The sequence below is a fragment of the Thamnophis elegans genome, chromosome 2 (assembly GCF_009769535.1).
Source record: "Thamnophis elegans isolate rThaEle1 chromosome 2, rThaEle1.pri, whole genome shotgun sequence".
Classification (NCBI taxonomy): Eukaryota; Metazoa; Chordata; class Lepidosauria; order Squamata; family Colubridae; genus Thamnophis; species Thamnophis elegans.
In genome coordinates, this window is record NC_045542.1 from 94,206,585 (window position 1) to 94,220,950 (window position 14,366).

Genomic DNA, 14,366 nt, shown 5'->3' on the forward strand with positions numbered 1-14,366 from the left:
TCTTATTGAGAAAAAGGCATAATTATCATATATTTTTTCTGATAGTTGCAATTGTGTTTGGGAAAACCATATTTCTCACCCACTATGGGAATGACGAGAGCTACTTTTTTCTTTCCTTTTTTCCTTTTATTTGGTTGCTCTTCAAGTGATCAAGCATTGTACGATAGCTATCTGTTCTGACCCCCCTCATCCCACACCAACACACTCCAAGCCAAAGATAAGTTACGGCATTTAATTAACAGACAGACAGGTCCTTGGCAGCAACCCGGCACAGACAAGCTTGGGCAGCAATCCAGCACAGATAAGCGGTGGCAGCAATCCAGCCTGCCAAGCTCACAATAATGTTCTCCAACATTAGTTCCTGTGTTGACTTCTGCAAAAGGGCGTGTGCACAAGCAGTCCTTTTATAGTCTGGAGAGGACCTTAATTACCACCAGCTGATTGCAATTACCTCCTGTACTTGCGCAACTGTTCCTGACATCTATTAGCTCTTTGGTGCCGGGCATCCAGGAACAACTCACTGCTAACGTCAGGATCACACTCCCTTGTCTCCTCCCCACTGGTCCAAGGCTCAGGGGCTTCCTAGTGGCCAACCAGCCTCTCTGCACCCTGCTTGGAGTCGGAACCCTGTCTAGGGTCCTCCACATCCTCCAGAGCCGACTCATAGGGCCCCTCACTGTCGGAGTCTGGTGGCAGCTCCAATGCCTCCTGCTGGGCCACAACAGCTACCAACCAAGGCTGTTCCTTTCTTCACTACTAAAGAACATTCAAATCCAGAATGCAAGAAGCCCAACATCTAAAGTAAATTTTGCATTGTTATCTTATTAAAGGAAATGAAATACAGAGTCGTCAACTTAGGACCACGATTGTACCCAAAATTTCTGTTGCTAAGCGAGACATTTGTTAAGGGAATTTTGTTCCATTTTACTATCTTTCTTGCCACAGTTGTTAAATGAACCACTGGAGTTGTTAGATTAGTCAAACAGTTGTTAAGAGCATCTGGCTTCCCCATTGACTTGGCTAGTCAGAAGAGTGCAAAAGATGATCCCATGACTCCAGGACACTGCAATTGTCATAAATATGAGTCAGTTGCCAAACTTCTGAAATTTGATCATGTGACCATGTGGATGTTGCAACAGTTGTGTGAAAAATGGTCATAAGTCACTTTTTTCAGTGCTGTTGTAACTTTGAATGGCCACTAAACAAACTGTTGTAATTTGAGGACTACCTGTAATATTCTGCATGCAGGAGGTACTAGATTTGATTCTAGATATTTTGCAGACGTTCTGGAAAAAAAATTGCTGACTGAAATTCTTCCAGCATTATTGGACTAAGAACTAAAAATTTAATTACTATCCTCCTCCCCTTTTTAAGCAGCATGAATTTTGTGAATGTTCTCACATTTTTCATTTCCTCCCAGCTTTGTGAAATAAGAAACCATGCAGGGCAGCCAACTCCTGAAAATAATATTCATTTATATCTCTGGAACTCAATATCTACAATATCATTCTGATGCTTTTTTATTTTCCCTTTTCCAAAGAAATATACCCAATGACTCTGCTTATAAATTTACTGTGGAAGTCTGACTCTTCACGGGGAGCCACTTGTGTATTACTGGTCAAAGGCCATCATTCCAAGTTCTCACCCCGGCACATAACTGGGACTATGTTAGTACAGTAGCCTACAACTAACTTTATGTAGGTAGTTTTCTACTTTTGACCGTAATTGGGACTGGACCACCCATTAGTAACCAATGTGGTTGTTAAACAATTTTATGACCTTTTTTGCTGTTGTTAAGGGAATCATAAAATTGTTAAGTAAATCTGATTTTTTCCATTGACGTTGTTCATAGGAACCTCTCTGGGAAGACCGCAAATGGCAATTGTGTGAATATGAGAAGGTGAAATCCTTATAAATAAATGCTGGTTTTCAAGTGCTCAAATTGTGATCACATGACCACTGGGACACTGCAACAGTCATAATTGCAAGGACTAGTCATAAGCTACTTTGTTTCAGTGATGTCATTACTGTAAAAGTTCATTAAGCAAATTATTATAACTTGAGGACTATCTGTAGTTTGTTCACATAGCTATTTCAGATATGGGAGGTAGTAAGTAGCTACTTGTCTGTATGAATCCATTCTATTCCTCCAATTAGTGCCCTGGTTATATCACAGCTCCTATGTATCAAACTAAAATTTTATGTTAAAATTCCAAATACTCTAAATTTGTTCCTTTTGTTGTACAAATTATGAGCTCTGGCTGATGCTCAATGTATGCTGATGCTCAATGTAGATATGCTATGCAATAAACAGAAGTATCCAATTTAAATGATCATTATGATTATGGTAGTTAAAATAAAAGTAACTAAAATAAGCAGGAAGTTTATTGACACAATGCAACACACATGTTTTGCTCCTAAGCTAATTGGAAGACCTGAAATAAACATATGGAGAACATTCAGCATTAAAAAACATTTTGAGCAGAATTTCAGGCATTCTATTAAGTTTTGCTTTAATGCTATAGAAATAGGCATATACTGTATACTAGAATATTACTTTTAATTTCAGGTGAGAAAGATTATGACCAAAGAGTAGATGCAGAGAAAATATTATGCTAATAATACTACCAACTCCATCCAACTTTGGATTCCAATGAAAGTTTTACCCCTGTGAAATAGATTCAAGATTTTCTATTTAATGTTAACTTCAAATTCTTAGTCTTTTTTAAAGTTTATTTTGGTTTATATTGGAAGAAGAGCTAATATTAATGTTAATTTTCTTTAGATATCCTACTACTAATTTGCAGCCTTTCTAACTGCTTTGTGCTGCTTTGATTTTACTTTCTTCTCACTGGTTTTATGTCCTACTTCTTTTTTATTTTATTTTGTGCATTATACAGTATATTACACTTTAATGCTGTGGTTCTCAACCTTGGCAGCATTAAGATGTTTCAATTCAGACTTCAGTTCCCAAATTTCCCCAGCCAGCATCGGGGCCATGGGAATTCTGGGACCTGAAGTTCACATATCTTAAAATTGCCATGACTGAAAAACACTGCTTTGATGTATTAATCTTTTTAATGTTATGATTGCTAATTTTTTATTATTTTACTATTATAAAACATATTTCACTGTAAAAATGCTAGGAGTAACCTCTTTTTTTCTCTAAGAGTGATGGAAAAATATGCAGCAGCTTTAAGTAGTTAGTTCATTAAAGCTTATATGATTCTTGAAACATTCACATTTTTTCACTGTAGAGCAAGTCAGTATAGATCTCCAGTAGCTGAAGAGGTAGAATAGATAAAGGTGCTTTGAAATCCAGATTTCCATTTATTCTTGAAGCTTTTCTAGATTGACCTGATTTTGTTTAGCGAGCATTTGTTATGTCAAAGTACTGTATATAGTTTATTCATTTGTTATTTCCACATAAACAGGGATGTGGTGGCTCAGTGGCTAAGTTGCTGAGTTTCTCAATCCAAAAGGTTGGCAGTTAGCAGTTCGAATCCCTAGTGGTGCGTAACAGAGTAAGCTCCCATTACTTGTCCTAGCTTCTGCCAACCTAGCAGTTCGAAAGTATGTAAAAATACAAGTAGAAAAATAGGGACCACCTTTGGTGGGAAGGTAACAGCGTTCCATACGCCTTCGGTGTTTAGTAATGCCGGTCACATGACCACCGAGACTTCTTTGGACAGCGCTGGCTCTTCAGCTTTGAAATGGACATGAGCACCCCCCTAGAGTCGGGAACAACTAGAACATATATGCAAGGGGAACCTTTACATTTACTATTACCATATAAAGTATCAGAGAAAGAGACAATAAAAGTTTTGCAAGTTATCGGTTCAATAGCATGCAAGGGCAAAAATGTAGCATTTCATTGCATCTTTTTAAAAAGCAACTGTATCTTTGCCCAGGATTATAAATTAATTGCTTTAAATCCTAGAGACATTAGGTTGTATTCACATGTGCTGTGAGGCCCCCTTTGGGAAACAAATCTAAAGCTCTGCATAGCTCTCAAAGTCCTCAACCACAAATTCACGAATTATTAGTTATCATTTCATTGCCCCACTTTTTGGTGCTATTTATGCTTCTGTTCCAACTTATTGTGGGCATGAAAACCATCAAATTTAATATTATTTCATGACAATAATTTAGACATGAATGGTACTTTATTGCTCATTTAAGCATGTTAACTTCTCATTGAAAAGAGTAAAAAGCTCACTATAAAAATAGCCTTTATTACCAGAAAGGAACATGTAACAATATCTCCTTTGGTGTGCTAATTCCATTTTTTGAAAAAGAAGCACATTATTTTAGTTAATCATGTCGAAGAAAAATTAGTATGATTATGTGAAATGTGTTGTAAATTGTTCTCATCAACACTGCTGAACAAAGAGTAGTTATTCCAGATTGCTAAAGATTTTATCTACCTGAGTGAAAGTTTAGTTAGCTCTATTCCATTGCATATTTTTTTTAAAGAAAAGATTCTAGCAGCAGGAGGAACATATCCTCAATATGTATCAATCCAACCTTGTGCCAGTATGATAAATTGTTGTAATTAAGAGTATCCCATGCAAATGAAATGGTGGATGTGAAACAATTGTGCAAAATAACACTCCTTATTCTTTTCTGTTCTTTGCATTGGTTATATAACTCACTCCTATTTTCTTGATGGACCTAATGAATGGGTGTCATTTGTTCCAGGAAGCTGTAATGCCTTAATATATTAAGCTCCATGTGTTCATGTATTATATTTGAATTCCAACTAGCAGCCAAGAAAAGATTCTCTCATAAACTTTTTGTTCAGACCTAGATTCACTTAAATGTAACAAGGTGGCTGTATCATATCCATGCCATATTATTTGACCCTTGGCTCTGAGAGGCCAGCGGCACAGATTCTGCTCTTGTGTATGAATTACATCACTCCCAAGAAAAGTAGTTAAAATGACAAGGATTCCTTAATTTAGACCATGTTTACACTTTACACTAATCCACATATCTTAATACAAATGTTTTCCCTTGCAACTTGGTTAGCAATAGCAATAGCAGTTATCATTCCCTCATGCCCATCATGGATATTCTCTTCCATCCCTGATTATTGTCATCTTTCTTTTGAATAAATAGGTATATTTTCAACAAAATATCCACTCTTCCCTCTGGCCATTTTATTTTTCTATGATTACATCAGAGATCTGCATGAGGCCTGGACACAGTCTTGTCAATAAATATTTAATTATATTTTCTTGATATACAACAGTGATGGCTAACCCTTTTCTAAAGGTGTGACAAAACTGTGTGTGCACTTGTGTAAGCAACCCCTATCTGCGCATGTGCAAGTGACATCCCCCCACTGCACATGCACGAGTCACCTCATGCAGGGGGGGGGATTTTCACCTTCCCCAGTTCTAGAGGCTTTCCTGAAGCCTGGGGAGGGGAAAAAATGGCCTCCCCGGCCCTCCGGAAGGCCAAATATCAGGGGCTAAGGGCTGCTGAGGGCTGTTGTGTCAGCAAATTTGGCTTTGCATGCTACCTGTGGTACACGTGCCATAGGTTCACTGTCATGGATATACAACATTAACAGCACTGATTTGTACACCTTTTATAAGTATTGAATTACTGTATTTGTCCCTTTGGACTCATTCTGATGTCGTTATTACTATTGGGAAATTACTGTTAGTGATTTTCAGTTTAGTTTCAACCCAGCACAGTCCTGATCAATTCCTACATCTAGATGAGAGCAACCAGATAAACTACCTAGCCAATATATAGTTTGCTGTTCATTAGCAAATATTAAAACATTTATCTGGTGAACCCAAGAGAAAAGACAGGGAAAAGCAAGAAGAAAGACCTGAATAACAGAAATTTAAAATATATATTTGCTTGTAACTGTAAATTAAAAAGCATTCAACTTTCCAGAGTCATTGGGAAAATATAGTCTGGCTAATTAGCATGGAGAATCATAGGGATGGACTGTACCTTGGACTTTTTCTAATTGAACTTCCAAAAGTCTCAAATGGAATGGCCTTTGGTTATTCCAGGTTTATGAACTTGATGACAGTCGAATAGTGGCTGAACGTAGACTACCAGACAATCCTTTTTTAAAAATTCTGTAGCATTAAACAAACAATTTGGTGGTCAGAGATGATATGTGGTATCTAGCAATTGCTGTGGGATCCCATCATGAAGCTGGCTGAAACAAATGTAAGGGTTTCTTATGTCAAAGTTATACTGATAGGTTGAAACAATACAGAGCCCACTTGAAGTGAACTCTATGGATCAGCATATTCCATGAATAAATTTCATAATAAACAATTGCTTCATATTAGAAGGTTTATTATGGAACCTGTTGGGCTTAGTTTCTGCTTTATCCAGTATAATTAATATTCAAACTTAGTAATGAGAGTTAAGCCCAACAGGCCTAACCTTATGGTTAGGCTTAACTGAGGTTACCTCTCTCAGACCAATTAGATTGCACAGGTTGGGTCTCCTCCGGATTCCATCTGCCAGCCAATGTCGGCGATTCCCCGGGGGAGAGCCTTCTCTGTTGCAGCTCCGGTCCTCTGGAATGAGCTCCCTGTTGAGATCCGGATCCTTACTACCCTCCCGGCCTTCCGCAAAGCCACCAAGTCCTGGCTGTTCCAGCAGGCTGGGGGGAGCTGAGAAGCATCTACCTCCACAGAAATTGTGAATGTTGGTTTTGTTTTTAATATGTTGTCTTTGTCTCGTTCCCCCCTTTCCCTTGTCTTTTGTGAGCCGCCCGGAGTCCTCCGGGAGTGGGCGGCATACAAGACAAATAACTAACTAACTAACTAACTAACTAACTAACTAACTAACTAACTAACTAAATAAATAAATAAATAAATAAATAAATCCTGGAGTACTGGGAACTACCAGAGGACTGGAAAAGAGCTGATGTGATTCCCATCTTCAAAAAAGGGGGGGGGGGAAACCAGACCCAGGAAACTACAGACCAATCAGCCTAACATCAATACCTGGGAAGATACTGGAAAAGATAATAAAAAAACAGAACTGCCAACATCTAGAAATGAGTAAAGTAATAACTAGCAGTCAGCATGAGTTTGTTAAAAACAGATCGTGCCAAATCAATCTTATTTCATTCTTCAACACAGTGACTAAATTAGTATACCAGTGAAATACTGTCGACATAATAGACTTCAGTAAGGCATTTGACAAAGCAGACCACAACCAACTTCTTGGTAAGCTAGAAAAAAGTGGGATAGATAACATTACCACCAGATTGATTCATAACTGGCTGACAAACCATACTTAATGTATAGTCCTTAATGGGTCTACATCTACATGGAGGAAAGTAAGTAGTGGGGTACCACAAGGTTCCATCTTAGGTCCAGTACTCTTCAATATCTTCATAAATGATTAAGATGAGGGAATAGAAGGGGAAATAACCAAATTTGCAGATAATACTAAGCTGGCAACACCCTAGAAGATAGGCTTAAGATCCAGATGGATCTTGACAGACTTGAACACTGGGCCCTATCTAACAAAATGAAATTCAATGTAGAGAAAAATAACTGGACATGGCTAGTCTAGTGAAGAGAAAGACCAGGGGAGACATGACAGCAGCATTCCAATATTTGAGAGGCTGCCACAGAGAGGAAGGGGTGAAGCAATTTTCCAAGGCACTCAAAGGCCACACAAGGAATAATGGATGAAAGCTGATCAAGAAGAGATTCAACCTAGAAATAAGGATAAATTTTCTGACAGTGAGAACAATCAACCAATGGAACAGCTTGCCTTTGGAAGTTGTGGAAGGACTTTACTGTCATTGTGTGAATGAACTCTTTGTCTCTGCTCTGCTTCTCCTAATTAAATGATTCATACTTCTTAGCTCTTCCCATAGGAGAATGCAGAATGTCCTTCTGTCTTCCCTTTTCCCCTTTGCAAAAATAAAACCTCAGAGACTCAGGGTTTTGATTACCACATATGTATTTTATGAATAAATCTTGTCCTTCTGGAACTTAAGCATCTGTTTTTGGATATAGTATGCTAAATAGATTTGGTTTTACTGACAAATACTCTGATAAATATCAAATGAAATGAATAAACTAGAGGATTGTCTGTGTACTTTCAAGAATGTAAGTTTTGTTATTTAATACATTTCTTTAAAAAAAATCAAAGGAAGGAAGCCTCCAAGACAATTAAGGAAAGTGTCTGCATTTGCATTAGTGCCTATGGACATCTGGAAAGCTGTCCCTGGTTTATGTCTACATTTGTGGCTTATTCCAGTTGGGAGAAGCACATATTCAGTATCTGAAGGACAGGCATAACTTCCCAAAAACCATGGATTAAAAATAAACTATGCACTACTTAGAGGAAAAAGTAATGGCTAAATGAGAGCATTGAGGCTAAGCAAAACAGTAAGGAGAAAACAAACAAGAAACAGAAGATGTTCCGGAAGTATTCAGGAAGATGTTTAGGAAGTATCCATTCTTGAGGTTCTGATTGATTGGGTAAAATAAAAAATAGAATATGCTAAAGGGCAATATTAAAGTAATTATACTATCTTTCAGTTATGTGGGATCTGATCGAAAAAATAAAGTTGGATTAAGAGTGAAATACCTCACAAATTAGAACATGCAAACTACATTATCTCCTACCTATCTTACTCATATGGATAGGAGAAGTTAGGGTGAGCAAAGAATAGTAGGAAACGACAAACATCACCTGCACTTCTGTAGAATTTTATTGCTCAATTCTTAAGGCAAACGTTCCCCCTTAAATCTCAATATATTGGATTTATAATATAAGGATTTAGAATTTAGGATTAGATTTAGTTTTCACAGCCAATGCTACTTTCTATACTTTTAAAGACTTTTACATTATTCTAAAGACAGAAGTATTTTATTGCAAATATTTTACCATGAGTCTGGCCAAGACAAACACAATTTTTAGTGGTAGGCACTAAAATTACACCACCGTTAATTAGTGAATTCAGTATGCATTCAAATATATAAGAATGCTTTGTTATTTTTCCAATTACCTCAAAAATTTTCAGTGAAAATAAATAACTCAATAGATAGGTCTGTTTTCTAACAATAGAGCACATTTCATCAGGGGTTTGAAGTAACAATGTTTATTCCTTTGTCTGTAAGTGATATTTAATGTATAAAGAAACAATTGTTATAGGAAACTACCATTAAAAAACACACAAACATTTCCAGACTTTAAAGAAACCTAGTCCCCAAATGTATGCTCTGATCCTTCTATTATTTTAATTCACGCTGTTCACTAAATTAGAGAGGAATAATTAAACCTTTGATTCCCCGAACCTGCAGTGCTCTTCTTCACACAATTTTTCTGTCCTTTTCTGAGGAAAAACTGAGCATCATCTCTGCAGAACAGGCATCTATGTGTATAGCTATCAACTAATTCTGTCAAAAATGAAAAAAAATCAACATATAAAGGAACCTAGAATCAAAACTCTCGTGCCTCTCCTAAAGTTGGACCACTTTTATTACTTCAGAAAGTAGCAAATTTTCATTCTTATAGAAAGATCCCCTTGCAGTTTTTCTGGGTTACTAGTTGGAGTCAGAAACTTCAGCTCTGTTTAGGTTCAAGGTAAACAAATGGCCTCTGATTTGGGTTATTCAAAGTCATTATTTCTCCAATACTGAAAAAAGCTGCAACTAAATCAAGGATTCAGTGGACAACCCTTTGAAATAAAAATTCTGTCAGAATTTAAACAATAACTTGACAATTTGCTAAAACAGCCTGAATGAGCCTGAGTTCCCAAAGAAGAAAGAAAAGAAAGAGCTAAAACGTTAAGTCAAATATAACTATGGCAGCCATCTTTAATAAATAGCTAAGGACCTATCACTTTGGAGTGACTCAAAAAGAACTGTGTGCATAAGAAGTTGCAAGCAATTTGGAGCCAAAAGTGATTACCACGAAACACCAAGAAAGTATTGTGTAGTCAAAAATTAACCCAAAGAAGGCACTTGCATTGTTGTGTATATGTGTGTGTATCGATTTGAAGTGCTTCAGAATAAATTTCTCAAATTCACAGGAATGCATGTAGAGCATATGACACTACCTGATCTCAAGAATTTTTTAAAAATCTGCTTTAAAGTGTGTATACAGACACCATCTCTTCTTTTACAGAACTGAGAAGCAGTGATCAGCCCAATGAGCTAGTCCTACTGTAATTCCACAATAGACAGTGAAAATCTTCGCAGTGACTAAAAGGAGGTTAATTTTAAAAGCATTGTTAATTATGGATCTGATCCAGTTCCTACTGAAAGAAGAATTACAGTGAAGCCTTGCTAAATGATAAATAAATCACTGTGAAGATGAATAAAAATGTGCACAAATTGTAGCCTCAAGGATTACAACTCTGTTCATGAGAAACTAGGAGACATTTTTGCATTTTTCCAGTTGGAAGAGGCCACTTAAGACCTTGGATCTAACCATCCAGATTTTGGATTATAGGTCATGTTATCTGCAATCCTCCTTATGATTGCTGGATTCATATTCATATTCACATTTTATGTATGGTCAACTGAATGAGAGTTGAAACTTCTTTATAACACACTGAATGACATTTCCCTTGCTATATTGAGAAAATGCTAGCAGACACTGCAGGTCAAATCTCTAATTTGCAACCCAAGGCTTTTCAGGTAAGACAGTATTACTAGATCCATTCAGAATAATTGGGCAGCAAAGTGTCAGGAAGCATTCCTTTTATTTTATAGTTTCCAACCAATTGTTTCAAGACTCCCATTCTTTTTTTCTTTCTACTATTAAAATTGTACCATTTTGTTACACAGATCTCGTTTCTTCTTCTTAGCGGGAATGATAATAGTAATCCGATTTATTGTCACAAGATAGAACTAGAATGCCAGCAAAACTGCAATTTATTCATCAAGCTAAGGAAGCTGCTCTTAATCAAAAAAACAAAACCCATTGGATTTATTTTATTCTTTGCAGCTGACTGGAAATGTGTATTCCTTGCTGCTTTGGGAAAGTAGTATATCTAAGGGCTTATCATTACAGACTGAAAGCCAAGCAGAAGGATCTTAGAGGATGGGAAATTCTCTCCAGACTCCTACAGGAAGAGGTACAGCTGATGCTTCATAAATAATAAACAAACATAATCTTTTAAAAGATAATAGTTAGTAAAAGCAGGAAAATAATATAAGACAAAATAGTACAGATCTACTCTAATCCTTATTTGAATAATAAAATTATAGAATCTTAAAGCTAGAAGTGGCTGTTTAAGTCCAATTCCCTGTTCAGTGGAAGATTCAAATTAAAGCATCCCAGCCAGATGGTTGTCTAGTCCCTGCCTCAACATATCCCCTAAATGACAGCCCCCACTTCTTGAAATGGCTGTTTCCAGTGTAAAATAGCTCTTAATGTTATGAAGCTTTTCTCCTGCAATGTTTTCAATGGGAGTGTGCCTTTTTATATCTTAAAACCATTATTCCATAACCTGAACAAGTCTTGACCTTCTTATTTCAGCTATTTAAAGGATGCTGTCATGTCCTCCCTTCTGTTTTCTTTCCCAAGTCTAAAGCTATCCAGGTCCATAAATTACTGTTTGGGAATCTTAATTTCTAATTACCTAATCATCTTTGTTACCTTTCTCTGAACCTGTACCATATGTTTTTTTAAACAGAGAGAAATAAACAGGCCAAGAATCTCTTGCTTGACCTCGCTGCTTTCAATGTTCCCAATGAGCAAAGGATAAAAGAAATGATATTTCTGAAGCCATCAACAGCTTTCAGTGTGACCTGTTCCATACAGGATACAAGTAGGTAGATTTATATGTTACAAATCTTTGGCAATGTATAATATCTGAAAAATAGCATTCATGTTTCTTTGTGTCAGTTTAACAAAGTTTCAGTTTTATGAACACATACTTAAGAGCTGCCATGCTTAGCAGATATATCTTCCATGTCCAAGATTTCCATATTACATACATGGAACTAAAAGAAACCACTGTGAGTGTTGCAGTGACACTGACGTCACGACGATACAACGTGCAATCTTGGAGCTCCAAGATCACAGTTGATATTTCTGCCACTGGACAGTCCTTTTGGACCTAAACCATCCCGGAGAGATGGTGATAGAGAGGAGTATGTCCTGCTGATCTCAGGGACACCTCAAAGTCCCTGATTGATCCAGGAGAAGCTCTTTTGCTGATGACAGAAATCCAGCCCTGAAACTGCTGAAGTTGGGATAGCTCCAGAACAGAAAGAAAATGAAAGTGAAAGTGTGTTGGATTGGTGAGGAAATTTTATTATTAGAAAAGAGACTACCCAAAGAAAATTAAAATTAAATTAAAATTGAAGATAAAAGAAAACAAGCGGCGAAATTAAGCTACATTAGACTTAGCGTATTATGCTTTTTTAAAATTCCTTTTTTTATGAATGGAAGTTTTGCAAAAATTTCCTATTTTTTAAATTGGAAAGCTCAGTTTTTCTTCTTTTATTTTTTATTCCTTATTTTTTTCATATATACTGATGGATTTAAAATTTCTTTTTTGTTGTTTTTTTTTACAAAGTTTGATTGGATTGTTTTTTTTATTAAGAATTTTTCTCCGTAAGTATTTAAAGAGGGCTGTAACAGCAGAGAGAGAAAAAGTAACGCTGCCACTTTAAGGCTGGAGGCTTGGAAACATTGTCTTTTTTTCCTCTCTTTGATCATCGGAGTTAGACTTCAAAGCCTTTCAGTTGGTTTATTGAGAGTGATAGTGGAAAGAGCACATGGAAAGAGCACAGATTGTTTACACAGGTGCTCTTTTGGAGTTTCTATTAGTAGCTGGACTGCAGTGAAGATAAAGCTTTGACCTGAAAGACTATAATGAATTTTTTTGGAATACAATAAAAGCCTTGAATGCTATAGTGGCAGTGTTTTTAAGTTGGAAGAATGGTGCAATATGAAAAAGAAACATTAATATTGCAAATGATTATGTTTAAAATTCATAAAATATTAGTAATTACAGAGAACATTGAGATGAGAATGGATGATGCAGAACAAAAAACAGCAAAAAGAGATGGAAAATTATCAAAGGAAGAAAGCTGATGACAGAGTTCCAAAAATTGAAGGAAAAAAGAGATAAGAAAATTGATGATACTGACAGCATACTGAGTGTGGTTGGAAATTGTAAGAGTGGACTATAGAAAGGAGAGATAGGTGGACTGGAACTCTACCTCAGACCTCAAAGTACAGAAGAAGAAAAAAGAGAAACGTTGATGGAAGTAAGGAGAAAAATCTTGATTGAAACATCGGTGATAACCAAAGATAAGTTGATGGGCTTCCGGGGGGGCGGAGCCTGTCGCCGAGGAGGGCTCAACCGAGCTCTCTCAGAGATCTGGTTTGTATATCTAAATAAGATCATAGATATCACCCCTTTTTGGCTATAAAGGGGCAGGGAGTAGCTCTGTGTGCTAGGGTCTATTCGTAATTCACAGCCTTTCTCTTTTTTTGGCTGTGGACAGAGATTAGATCCAGCGTGAGCGGAGCTTTTATCTCCAGCCAGTTCTTCTCAGCTGCTTTTTTTTGCACCCCCAGACAGGCGATCCCCCCCCCCCCAGGACAAAGCAAAGTTGTTTGAAGCTAGGATTAATACGGGCGGGTCCCACTCCTGTGAGATTTATGCTTTTATTACTATCTTAAATGCCAGCACCATTTGTCTTAGAGGCTTCTTTGTTTAAACGGACTTCAAAATGGCAATTTCTCTCCGTTGGTGACTGATAGGGGATGTACGTAGCTGGTTTTACCTTCCTGCAGACCGCTCCTTAACAAAATAACTTTTTTTGTTTTTTTTGGAAACAGAGGGGAGCGAAAGCGCTGTTTATTTGTTTATTTATAATGGCACCCAGGTCAAAATCGAAGCGTCTCCCTACAAATGTGCCTAAAGAATCTGTGAATGAGCTTAAAGAATTTACACTGGAATCGCAGCCCTTGTCTCCTACGCCCTCTACTGGAGAATTCTTAACACAGGAATTTTTTTTTCAAATGTTTAATGATTTTAAACAAGAAATTAAGGAATTTGTATTGGAGCTATATGGTGATTTAAAGTCTAAAATTGACCAAATGAAGGCGAATACGTTTGCAGCCGTGTCTGCCCTGTCAGATTATACCGCTGAAATAGAGAATAAATTGGAAAGTTTGGAGGAGGCTAATTCTAATTTGATTACTAATATTCAAATATTACAACAAAAAATTAGAGACACCCAAGAACAGCTCATTATGATAAACTTTAATAAGAAGGCATTCACAATAAGAGTCAGAGGATTCCGCGAAAAGGAGCGAGAGAATCTGAAACAGACCTTTGTTGAAGCCCTCAGCCATGCGGTGGGAAGCCCGGGACTTAACTTTGATTG